This window comes from Balaenoptera musculus, chromosome 5 (genome assembly GCF_009873245.2).
Source record: "Balaenoptera musculus isolate JJ_BM4_2016_0621 chromosome 5, mBalMus1.pri.v3, whole genome shotgun sequence".
NCBI classification, from domain to species: Eukaryota; Metazoa; Chordata; class Mammalia; order Artiodactyla; family Balaenopteridae; genus Balaenoptera; species Balaenoptera musculus.
This window is the reverse complement of record NC_045789.1, coordinates 34,837,890-34,851,385: the sequence shown is the minus strand read 5'-3', so window position 1 is coordinate 34,851,385 and position 13,496 is coordinate 34,837,890. Positions and strand designations below refer to the sequence as shown.

Sequence of the window (13,496 nt, the reverse complement as noted above, 5' to 3'; positions counted from 1 at the left end):
TAGCTCTTTGTTAAGTTTGGCTCTGATCAATGTCCTCATTATTGACTAAGATTTAGAAGAGAAAGGCACCTAATTTTTGCCATTTCTGTTCTGCAGCTATCAAGATGCAAACATTCAGCCCTTTCGAGTACCTTTTTATCGTCTTCCCTTGGGTGACTTCTGATTGGTCACACTAAAAGAAGAAGGGTATCCAGGATATGTGCTCACGTTTCATAAGAGGTTCACTTTTACAATCTCCTTCCTTGACTAATCTGGCAATTATTTTGCCTTTCATAAGCAGAATCCAATGCAGGAAGATCTAAATAGACATTTCTCCAAAGAAGACATACAGATGGCCAAAAAGCACATGAAAAGCTGCTCAACATCACTAATTATTAGTGAAATGCAAGTCAAAACTACAATGAGGTATCACCTCACACCAGTCAGAATGGCCGTCATCAAAAAGTCTACAAACAATAAATGCTGGAGAGGGTGTGGAGAAAAGGGAACCCTCCTACAATGCTGGTGGGAATGTAAATTAGTACAAATACTATGGAGAATAGTATGGAGTTTCCTTAAAAAACGAAAAATAGAGCTACCATATGATCCAGCAATCCCACTCCTGGGCATATATCCAGATAAAACTATAATATGAAAAGATACATGCACTCCAATGTTCATTTCAGCACTATTCACAATAGCCAAGACATGGAAGCAACCTAAATGTCCATCGACATAGGAATGGATAAAGAAGATGTGGTGCATATATAAAATGGAATATTACTCAGCCATAGAAAAGAATGAAATAATGCCATTTGAGGCAACATGGATGGACTTAGAGATTAGCATACTAAGTGAAGTAAGTCAGACAGAAAGACAAGTATCATATGATATCACTTATTTGTGGAATCTGAAAAAAAAATGATACAAATGAATTTATTTACAAAGCAGAAACAGACTCACAGACTTAGAAAACACACTTATGATTACCAAAGGGAAAAAATGGGGGCTGGGATAAATTAGGAGTTTGGGATTAACATACACACACTGCTATATATAAAATAGACAAACAACAAGGACTTACTGTACAGCACAGGGAACTCTCCTCAGTATTCTGTAATAACCTATAAGGAAAAAGAATCTGAAAAAGAATGGATATATATGTATGTATAACTGAATCACTTTGCTGTACACCTGAAACTGACAAAATATTATAAATGAACTATACGCCAATAAAAAAAAAAAAAAAAAACCAGTGCAGGAGGTAAGCAGAGGGAGCCCTGGACATATGCTGAACAATACCGGAAAGCCAGCTGCCCCAAATCTGCAAGGAGATGATTCACTCACCAATACCGAGGAGATGACTGTGCACTGAGATACAGCCTGCGCTGCTGCTACAGCAAGCTGTGCCACATGAAAAGATGCTCAACATCATTAATTATTAGAAAAATGCAAATCAAAACTACAATGAGGTACCACCTCACACTGGTCAGAAAGGCCATCATTAAAAAGTCTACAGGGTGGGGAGGGTGGGAGGGAGGGAGATGCAAGAGGGAAGAGAAATGGGAACATATTGTATATGTATAACTGATTCACTTTGGTATAAAGCAGAAGCTAACACACCATTGTAAGGCAATTATACTTCAATAAAGATGTTTAAAAAAAAAAAAGTCTACAGGGAATTCCCTGGCAGTCCAGTGGTTAGGACTCCATGCTTTCACTGCCAAGGGGCCAGGTTTGATCCCTGGTTGGGGAACTAAGATCCCATAAGCCGCACGGCATGGCCAAAAAATTTTTAAAAATTAAAAAAAGTCTACAAACAACAAATGCTGGAGAGGGTGTGGAGAAAAGGGAACCCTCTTGCACTGTCGGTGGGAATGTAAATTGATACAGCCACTATGGAGAACAGTACGGAGATTCCTTAAAAATCTAAAAATAGAATTACCCTATAACCCAGCAATCCCACTACTGGGCATATACCCAGAGAAAACCATAATTGAAAAAGACACATGCACCCCAATGTTCACTGCAGCACTATTTACAATAGCCAGGTCATGGAAGCAACCTAAATGCCCATCAACAGACGAATGGATAAAGAAGATGTGGTACATACATACAATGGAATATTAATCAGCCATAAAAAGGAATGAAATTGGGTCATTTGTAGAGATGTGGATGGACCTGGAGACTGTCATACAGAGTGAAGTAAGTCAGAATGAGAAAAACAAATATCATATACTAACGCATATATGTGGAATCTAGAAAAATGGTACAGATGAACCAGTTTGCAAGGCAGAAATAGAGACACAGATGTAGAGAATAAACATATGGACACCAAGCGGGGAAAGCAGCGGGGGGTGGTGGTGGGATGAATTGGGAGATTGGGATTGACATGTATACACTGATGTGTATAAAATGGATGACTAACAAGAACCTGCTGTACAAAAAAAATAAATTAAATTTTTAAAAAAGTCTACAAGGAATTCCCTGGTGGTCCAGTTGTTAAGACTCCACGCTTTCACTGCCAAGGGCCCAGGCTGGATCCCTGGTCAGGGAACTAAGATCCCATAAGCCACGTAGCATGGCCAAAAAGTTTTTTTTAATTAAAAAATAAATTTTAAAAAGTCTACAAATAACAAATGCTGGAGAAGGTGTGGAGAAAAGGAACCCTCCTACACTGTTGGTGGGAACGTAAGTTGGTGCAGCCACTACGGAAAACAGTGTGGAGGTTCCTCAGAAAATGAAAAATAGAATTACCATATGATCCAGCAATCCCACTCCTGGGCATATATCCAGACAAAACTATAATTCAAAAAGATACACGTAGGGCTTCCCTGGTGGCACAGTGGTTAAGAATCCACCTGCCAGTGCAGGGGACACAGGTTCGAACCCTGGGCTGGGAAGATCCCACATGCCACGGAGCAACTAAGCCCACGTGCCACAACTACTGAAGCCCACGCACCTAGAGCCCATGCTCTGCAACAATAGAAGCCACCGCAACGAGAAGCCCGTGCACTGCAACAAAGAGTAGCCCCCGCTTGCCACACTAGAGGAGCCCCATGTGCAGTAATGAAGACCCAACCCAGCCAAAAATAAAATAAATAAAATAAATTTATTTTTAAAAAAAGACACATGCACCCCCATGTTCATGGTAGCACTATTCACAATAGCCAAGACATGGAAACAACCTAAATGCCCATCAATAGATAAATGGATAAAGAAGATGTTGTACACATAAACAATGGAATACTGCACAGCCATAAAAAAGAACGAAATAATGCCATGTGCAGCAACATAGATGCAACTAGAGATTACCGTACTAAGTGAAGTAAGTCAGAAAGACAAATTTCATATGATACCACTTATATGTGGAATCTAAAATATGACACAAATGAACCTATCTATGAAACAGAAACGGAATCTGGACATAGAGAACAGACTGGTAGTTGCCAAAGGGGAGGGGGTTGGAGGAGGGATGGAGTGGGAGTTTGGGGTTAGCAGATGTAAGCTTTTATATATAGAATGGATAAACAACAAGGTCGTACTGTATAGCACAGAGAACTATATTTAATATTCTATGATAAACCATAATGGAAAAGAATATTAAAAAAAGAATGTATATATATGTATAACTGAATCACTTTGCTATACAGCAGAAATTAACACAACATTGTAAATCAACTATACTTCAATTAAAACTAAAGCAAAGCGTGCTGTTAACCTTGAACTACACAAAAAGGGGAGGGGTCAGAACTGACCCCAAGCTTCCCTTCTTTTGAGGCCTGCAGGTTCCTGCCCTTTCCCTTCCCCATCCTGCGCCTCCAGTTCACTATCTTCACTCCCAGCAGAATTATAACTAAGGCAGCCTGCCCAGCTACAAAGACAGCTGTGCACCCTCCCATTGTGTCCAACAGTGAGGATATCCAGACAAGCTAACAAGATGCAAATCCCCTGCAATGTGGCTAATGCCTTTTTTATCCCTAAGCAAAGGCCCAGAAAATTCATTCTTTTAGGTGGTTTTATAATATAGCTTTGACACCATTGTCGAATGTGCAACACTAATTTAAATAAATTGCATGTGGTCAGCAAAAGAGACAGTTCTGTCTGTTTAATCTGAGAGGTTATTTTCATGATTAAAGAGACTTGATCTCGTCCTCTTAATTAAGGCAAATCTCAAGGATAGCTATGCCCCCATTATGGGTCATTTTGATGCTAGCCTGGTCACTGTCGAACTGCTTGGTGGCTGGGGAAGGAATATTATAGGAATAGAGTTTTGCACCGAATAGGAGTCTTCGGGATAGGTAGAAAGTGTCACTTTGTCTGGGTCATGTTTAAGAGCCAAGAACACACCTTCTGCTGCCAAAGGAATCAACTCTCAGGTCAAGGGGCCATCATGATTCCCTCAGGAATCTGAGCTGAACTACAGAGGGGGCTCCTACCACAGCCCTAGACCTGGTTTCCTAGGTGAGGAAATCAGAGAACAGGTGGGAGAAAGATGCTCGCTAATGTCTAAAGGTACCACCAAGGCTTGAAAATCCCTTCAAGGCTTATGCTCTGCCTTTTACATTATTGTACTTTTCAGATCATAAAGCAGGGGGTTTGAAACATAATATTTGTTCAATAAATCGTCTTGATGGCAGACTGGGCTGGAAACACAGCTTTCCTTTCTTCTACCTGATTGGACAGAACACTCTAAAACAAAACTGGGTCTAATCTTTCACATTTTTGGTCTTCCGTCAGATCTCTCTTTTCAGGAGTCTTAATCTGAGAACCTTTCCATGTTGTTTGCTTCCTGATCCTCACAATCGGCATCCCTGAAGGTCAGCAATGAGAGTCCTAAAATGCTAGTTCTGATCCTAATAGGAAAGAAGCAGGTCAGCCAGACTTTATGCCTCTCCCCATACTTTGGTTTAAATCAATTACTATATTTAAACTAAAAAAGACATCCCTCAAACAGCAGACATTCTGAAACCTGAAAAACATTTCTAATAAGGAGACCGTGATTTAGAAAGCTAATCAACTCCCAGAACTCCAATTGCCTCCAGCATATTTGTACAAACTGCTCTGGTTCCAGAAGTCTGCATGTTGATTCATTTTACTGCAGTCGGGTTGGAAGAGAACCAGTTTCACAACTTCTATTTGGGACCTTCTAAACTGTCATAAATTAATAAAGATGCTGACCGATACAGTGTTTTTGTCTGACTCAAGGACACATCCTAAGCTTCCTGGCCAGCCCTTCTGCCTAAATAAATTTAATCTAGACATCTAGTATGTCATGAAAAAGAAGAAGGTATTGTAAATTCTAGGGAGAGGATATTTCTGTTCAAGGATTAAGATGAGATTCAAAGGCAGGATATGCAAAAATAATAGTTTTACATAGGAAGGAATCAGTATTCATTAAGGCAAAATATTTGCCAACAAGAGCTCAAATTCTGAGGTTGAATTTCCACTAAACTCTTTCTTTTTTATCAGTTTATTTCTTTTATTTATTTTTGGCTGCACTGTGTCTTCGTTGCTGTGCACGGGCTTTCTCTAGTTTCGGCGAGCAGGAGCTACTCTTCGTTGCGGTGCACATGCTTCTCATTGCGGTGGCTTCTCTTGTTGCAGAGCATGGGCTCTAGGCACGCAGGCTTCAGTAGTTGTAGCACTGGGCTCAGTAGTTGTGGTTCTCGGGCTCTAGAGCGCAGGCTCAGTAGTTGTGGCGCACAGGCTTAGTTGCTCCACGACACAGGGGATCTTCCCAGACCAAGGCTCGAACCCATGTCCCCTGCATTGGCAGGTGGATTCTTTTTTTTTTTTTTTGTAATTTAAATCCTGGCACTGTTTTTTTTTTTTTTTTTTTTTTTTAATTTATTTATTTTTGGCTGTGCTGGGTCTTCATTTCTGTGTGAGGGCTTTCTCTAGTTGCGGCAAGCGGGGGCCACTCTTCATCGCGGTGCGCAGGCCTCTCACTATCGTGGCCTCTCTTGTTGCGGAGCACAGGCTCCAGATGCGCAGGCTCAGTAATTGTGGCTCACGGGCCTAGTTGCTCCGCGGCATGTGGGATCTTCCCAGACCAGGGCTCGAACCCATGTCCCCTGCATTAGCAGGCAGACTCTCAACCACTGCGCCACCAGGGAAGCCCCCGGCAGGTGGATTCTTAACCGCTGCACCACCAGGGAAGCCCTCCACTAAACTCTTAAAAGCTGAGTGGCTGGTAAACAGTTGGCTTTTCTCACTAGGTTTATTCCTCTTCATTTCCCCTCTAGCTACTTATCTCAAAGGTTGCATTTACCAATTCTTCTAAGAACAAATCCTAGCCATATCAAAGACCTACCATTCTCTTCCAGAGAAAATAAACTAAACTCTCAGATAACTTGCAGTGACTTTTTCGGACCTGCCGACTGGCAGGTCAGTCTTGAGGTCTGATATCTAAGAGCATAAGAAATAATGCTGGAGACGGAGCATGCCAGTGCCTCAGCCTTGACTCAAGGTTTTTAAGATAACAGTCTCAGAGAAGCCTCTCAAACAGATATTCGGGAAAGTATTATATTTTTCTTACGAAACCCCAAAGGAAAACCGTCCCCGTTCCTATCTGCATCATTAGCAGCAGCAGCAGAAGCGTACTGCCAGCACCTGCCAGCATAAACCTTTAGAGCCTGTATAAATCAAGCTAAGATTGTCTTTTGGGAATTTATAATCCAAGATGGATTTTGGTGTAAACCAAGCAGTGTCATTTTTAGTGGAGTAATGAGAGAAGAAGAACATGTTATCTTCCCAGATTTTAGAATTTCAGTATGGCACTTTGAAAGGTTTTTTCAGCATTGCTGTATTACCAGATTGGGTTATCTCTGTTGAGCAGGCCAAATTCTCACCAAGCAGTGGCTGGAGAGGTGGTGAGTTACTGCTGCTCAGAAAAGGCCAAATAAACAGATCACGCCTGAGCGCCAAGGTAAATATCCAGCCTCTTTCTAGAGTAAGCAGAGGACAGAAACTCCAATGACAGAATTCAACCTTAGGACAGACCAAAGAAAAGGTCAGAGTGTGTGCTCTTAATTCTCAAGGAGACTCCTTAACCCACTTATATTCAGTGTCTTATATGCGAAGTTCTTTCTTTCTTTTTCTTTTTTTAAATTAATTAATTAATTAATTAATTTTGGCTGCACTGTGTCTTTGTTGCTGCGCGCGGGCTTCCTCTAGTTGTGGCGAGCGTGGGCTACTCTTCTTTGCGGTGTGCAGGCTTCTTATTGTGGTGGCTTCTCTTGTTGCAGAGCATGGGCTCTAGGCACGTGGGCTTCAGTAGTTGTGGCTCACTGGCTCTAGAGCACAGGCTCAGTAGTTGTGGCGAACGGGCTTAGCTGCTCCACGGCATGTGGGATCTTCCCGGACCAGGGCTGGAAGCCGTGTTCCCTGCATTGGCAGGTGGATTATTAACCACTGCGCCACCAGGGAAGCCTGCAAAGTTCTTTCCATTTGTGTTTCAATATGAAGCAGAAATAAGCTGACCAGACAATCAGGAAACCATGCAAGTCAACATTAACATGATGATGCAAGAAAAAGAATTCAAGATGTAGGTGCCATATTTGCTTTTGAAAGATACAACGGAATTTCCAATGGAGGATTTAATAGACAAAGAGTTGTCCAGGGAAATAAAGGCAGGATTTGGAAAAATGTTCTGAGAATACTGATAAGGGGACACTGTCATCTAAACAAGTTGACTCTAAAAGGTAATTATATCCTAGATTCCATGATCCAAAAGAGTGGCATGGTATGTACCTAAATAAGACAGTATAGAAAACGGTAGGGAAAAAAGGGAGGGTCCAGGAAAAAGAATGTGCAAATATGGCGGTGATCTGGTGCTATCCTCTTGTACCCAGTCAGAATATGAATTATCTCACCATGAAGACATTTCATTAGTGTAGGTGGCCATGCCCGACTCAACCAAATCTGTGTTTATCCTGAGGGTGGAGAGAGGTCGAGTTTTTGCTTGTTTTTTTATAATTGATCCTTAATTGCTAGATATACTTAGGTTTGAATAGGAAGGAACAAAGTAATGTGCGTCATAAAGAATTCAATCAAATCCCTTGCATCTTTGGTTAAGGTTGTGGTATCCCAAGGATTCTGAGTCATTCCTGCTCTTTTGTTTCTTTCCACCGAAAGGCAGGTACTAGGTCTGCAGGGTTGTAATCACGTGGCAAACTGAGACAGGAGGTCAAGAGAGCAGGGTGGTAGTGAAGCAAGCACATTACCTCTTCCACCCCCCGGTAAGGACTCGGAAATACAAGGAGCCGCGCAACAAGCCCATAACTGTATTCTAAAATGACTGATGGAAAAGTTACTCTCCATTTTTAGAAGAAAATAGGCTAAAAACTGTCTCGCGGGGGAAAAAAGGCATTGGTGAGCATACCCTACCACCCTAGGGGCTCAGCCACTCTTTGGATGTCTGGAACTCTAGGTGCTTTAAAATCAACCATTTCAAAAGCGGTTGAATCTAAAGCTGTCTCTATTCATAAATTAAGGTTGCTGAATTCTGGGGGGAGGGGAGGGGTGAAGACCCAGTTGCCTGTGGGGTTGGATTACAGGTGGGAACGAATTTAGAGTTCATAGAAAGCTTGGGATCCGACAGGCACTTCACGCGACAAACGTTCCTCTCCACTCCCAGCCTCTTACCTAATTTGTCCGCAGCATGCGGTTTGCAACATGGGGCATGTCTTTTCATAATGTATCAATCCAAAAAAAGCCCTGAAAACCCTCAAGAAATCAACATCGCTCTCCTCTAAGAAGCCAAAACTGTAGCATGAACTTGGGCAGAGGATCTGAGTAGAGGCTAATTAGGAAGGAAATCGGTTTCAGTAGTTGTAGGGAAACGACCGAAATGTAAAGAGAGAAGGAAACCCATCTTTTCAACAATTATTACATCTACTGCTTTAAGGTTGCAGAATATCTTTTCTTTTCTTTTCCCCTCAGTTGCAAAATGACGAGAAAAGCGTTTCTTCCGAAGCTCGGCGCACACCTTTCGGGACTGGCGGAGAGTCCCCGCCCCAGAAGAGCGAGGCAGGCGCGGGGCTGGCGGCCGGTCCCTGGCTCCCCCCCCATGCACACCCCCGCCCCACCGCCTAGGACCCGGAAGCGGAGCCTCCGCCGGCTCCGCACACTTCGGTCCACGCAGACCTTGCCCAGAGGGGAGGCTCCATGGGGCCGGGTCGGGCCCACCGGCGCAGCCGCGCACGCACAGCCCGGGCCGCGGCCCAGCAACAACCGACTTACTGAGCGACGGCGACCCGCTCGGCGACAGAAGAGGCGCGCACGGCCCGCGGCGGGTGAAGCCGCGGCACCGCCCGGCGCTCTCGGGCTCTATGCTGAAGCCGCGAAAACCCACGAGCCGAGGGAGAGCCGCCTCCCGGCTGGATCCCGAAGAGCCTCAACTCGGTGTCCTCGCTTCCAAGAGGCGCTCGGATCGGTCACTTCCATCCTGTGCTCAGGCCCGGGGCTGAGACATCTGTTTTCCATCAACCGCGCGACCGCGGCAAATCCTGGATTACGCACTGCCCGGCGCCCGCGGCGTTTCCGGCCCCCGGCGCGGCCGCTAATCCCCGCACACGCAGCAGGCAGAGCACACGCAACGCGGCGCCCGATTCCCGACTGCTTTCCGCGCGCGCTGACTGCGGGCTCCCGCGGCCCGCCGCGGGGGAGGACCAATCGCAGTCCCCGGGCAGAAGAAGGGTGGGCGCGGTTCTCAGGGCTACTCCCGAACACGCGTCCTCCCCCCAGCCCTGTAAACACGCTGCAAAGTCTGTCCCTTCGGGGGAATGACTTGTTTGCCCTGGCTGCAAAGGGTCAGTCTCTAGGACAGAATGGCTCATTACTCAGAGCAATCACAACTCCTGAAAGTGAGAGAGGAAAAAAATCTCTGCGTTTACTTTCAGTAAATTCTGACAATGTCAACGAGGACAGAATCGGCACCGAAAATGAGGAGAAATTACTGCGTCTCAAGGTCTTATATTTTACTCTGTAAAGCAGGTTAGGGTAGGGAGTCTCTCCCCTCCCTCCCCTCCCCTTCCTTCCGCCTGGAAACATTTGCGTGTACCAGGCACTAGGCTGAGAAAAGAAAGTTGGAAAAAGCCTGAAGTCTCTACTCTCAAGTGCCTTACTAGTAGCGGGGCGGGGGGCGGGGGGAGAGAAAGGGGGTGGAAACCAGCAGTTGCAGTGCGTTGTGAAATTGCTGTAATAGTCTACGCTCAGAGGGTTACTGGCACCCAGAAGCAGGTTTTGAATCATGCTGGAAATCAAGGAAGGCTTCCCAGAAGAGGCTGCGTTTGAGTTTTGAAGACTGAGCGGGCATTAGGTAGAATGAAGACAGGTAGGAGGAGATCTGAACGTCTGTATGTCAGCAGAAAGCAGGCGAGAGGTGCAAAGGTGAGAGATGGGGTTATCCAGGGTGGCAAGCAGTCAAACCATAAAGATCTTATCAGCTAAAGTCCAGGATTTGACCTTTGTTTGGAAGCTATGAGGCCCCTCTGAAGAATTTTAAAGCAGATAAGTGAGTTGATTAGATTTGTGTTTCAGAAAGATCGCTGTGGAAGGCATCTGGAAGGGAGTGGAGGTGGGTCTGGGGTGGACAGAAAAGACTCCAAAGATGTGTGAGAGGTGTAACCTTTAGTATTTGATGGCCCGTCACAAGGGGGGGAGCAGAGTTGTAGGCTGTCACTCAGGTTTCTGACAGTGGGCAATGGGGTAGATTCAGCAAGAGACAAATGAAGAAGGGGGAACAAGTGGCATCTGAGGAATGACGAGTGTGGTTTAAGAGTTTCTAGTTTCTATGGGGCTTCCCTGGTGGCGCAGTGGTTGAGAATCTGCCTGCCAATGCAAGGAACACGGGTTCGAGCCCTGGTCTGGGAAGATCCCACATGCCGCAGAGCATCTAGGCCCGTGAGCCACAACTGCTGAGCCTGCGCGTCTGGAGCCTGTGCTCCGCAACAAGAGAGGCGGCGATAGTGAGAGGCCCGCGCACCGCGATGAAGAGTAGCCCCCACTTGCCGCAACTAGAGAAAGCCCTCGCACAGAAACGAAGACCCAACACTGCCATAAATAAATAAAATTTTTTAAAAAAATGAAACTTAAAAAAAAAAAAAGAGTTTCTAGTTTCTGTGGGCTATCCAAATGCAAATGTCCTAGCAGACAACACTGCCACATAGATCTATAAGGTATTTGGGGGTGTTACGGGCTAAAAACATACATTAAGCAGTTGCCCACCTATAATAGAAGATACGGGGGTAAAAGAAATTCACATTTGCTAGGACTGCCATAACAAAGTACCACAAACTGGGTGGCTCCAACAGAAATTTATTGTCTCACAGTTCTAGAGGCTAGATGTCCAAGATCAGTGTGTCAGTGGGGCCATGCTCCCCCGAGGGCACCAGGGAAGGATCTGTGCCAGGACTCTCTCCTGGCTTCTAGTAGTTTTTTGGCTCATGGCAGCAGTACTTCAATCACATGGCTTTCTCCCTGTGTGAGCGTCTGGGTCCAAATGTCCCCTTTCTATAAGAACACCAGTGATAACTGGATTAGAGGCCTCCCCACTCCAGTATGATCTCATTTTAACTAATTACATCTACCCTTATCTCTATTTCCTGTTTGGAAATTACCCTATTTGCATATAAAGTCACATTCTGAGGTACTGGCTGTTAGGATTTCAACACGCGGATTTTAGGGGGACACAATTTAACCCCTAATATTCACAGTGCGAATTCACAGCAGGATTGAAGGGACTTTCCCAGGGGTCCAGTGGTTAAGACTTCACCTTCTGATGCAGGGGGTGCAGGTTTGATCCCTGATCGGGGAGCTAAGATTCCACATGCCTCCTGGCCAAAAAACCAAAACAGAGAACAGAAGCAATATTGTAACAAATTCAATAAAGACTAAAAAAAGAGCAGGATTGAGTTTGGAGATGTGGAGAAACACCAGTTTTAAGTGGACAAAGAGAGCAGCTCTGGGTGGAAAGTGAGAGAAAAAGGATTAGAAAGGTACAAGAGGGGTGACCCACAAACCATGAAGAGAAATGTTTAAGAGAGGAATGATTAACATTGCCAGATGCTTACAAAGTCAGGCAAGACAGAGCTAGAAATTGCCATTGCCTTTGGCAGTGTGGTAGTCATTGGAGAACTGTCAGAACACATGAACTTCAAAGGGCTTGTTTAGCTCCAATATTTTGTGACTTTAAAATCGCTGTCCAGGGACTTCCCTGGCGGTCCAGTGGTTAAGACTCCGCGCTTCCAACGCAGGGGGCGTGGGTTCAATCTCTGGTCGGGGAACTAAGATCCTGCATGCCTCTTGGCATGGCCAAAAAAAATAAAAATTAAAATAAAACAATAAAATAAAGTCATTGTCCAGCAAACTCCCTGAGGGAAGTGGGAGGTGGTGGACATTTGTTTGACTCGTCTCCTACAACCAACCTCCTTTCTCAGCCTCCTTGGCAGTTAGGGCTCGAAACTGCGGCCTAGGCTCTGGCAGTCAGGCGGATAGATGCTAGGCTTCGGTCCGGATGAAAGCAATATGGGAAATCAGACTCTAAGGAAGCTGCTTTCTGTGAGGTGATGGAGTCTGGTGGAAGGGTATGGAGGCCCAGAGGCAGCAGGGGCGAAGGTCCTAGATGCCTGTGCCCGGAGAAGCGGTACTGGGGCTCATCCTGGAACCATCCTGTGATACCATTCAGGCATTGTTCTCAGTGGGGTAGCCTCCAAGCCTTCAAGAAATGCAAGTCTCTGTATTTCTTGAAGATTCTCTGAGTCATGTAATATTCTTTTAAAAAAACCAAAAAACAAAACAAAACAAAAACCCAAGCCCACAACTGCTTTTATTGAGATATAATTCACATAGTATAAAATTCATCCATTTAAAGTGGACAACCCATATATATAAAATAGATAACCAACAAGGACGCACTGTATAGCAAAGGCAACTATACGCAATATCTTGTAATAACCTATAAGAGAAACGAATCTTTAAAAAAAAGATATATATATGTATAACTGAATCTCTTTGTTGTACACCTGAAATTAACACATTATAAATCATACTTCAATAAAAAAAAAAGAATCTTCAAAAAAAACCAAAGTGTACAATGCAGTGGCTTTTAGTATGTTCACAAGGTAGTGCAACCATCACCACTATCTAATTCCAGAACATTCTCATCAACCTGAAGAGAAACTTCACACACACCAGCTGGTCACTCCCCATTTCCCCCTCCTCCCAGCCCCCAGCAACCACTAATCTACTTTGTGTCTCTGTGGATTTGCCTGTTCTGGACATTTCATATAAATGGAATCATACACCACGTGGCCTTTTGTGCCTGGCTTCTTTCACTGAGCAAAATTTTTTTAAGATTTATCCATGTTGTAGCACATATCAGTACAGCATTCCTTGTATTGCCAAATAATATTTCATTGTCTGGATATACTACATTTTGTTTACCTGTTCATCAGTGGATTGTTTTCACTTTTTGGCTAGTATGAATAATGCTGCTATGAACATTTGTGTAC

General features: G+C 44.4%; 1 protein-coding gene across 6 annotated transcripts in view; it reads right to left on the bottom strand.

Annotated features, from left to right (window-relative positions):
- Positions 1-13,496, bottom strand: part of TRIM2 (tripartite motif containing 2) — a 121,222-nt gene that overhangs the window by 93,685 nt on the left and 14,041 nt on the right. For 3 of the 6 annotated variants that reach the window (XM_036852432.1, XM_036852435.1, XM_036852439.1), the window contains exon 1: positions 9,226-10,898. The exons of the other annotated variants lie outside the window; for them this stretch is intronic. The gene's annotated coding sequence lies outside the window, so the exon portion shown is untranslated. Of the gene's footprint in view, positions 1-9,225; positions 10,899-13,496 lie in introns of those variants that run through there. 6 annotated transcript variants of the gene reach the window in all.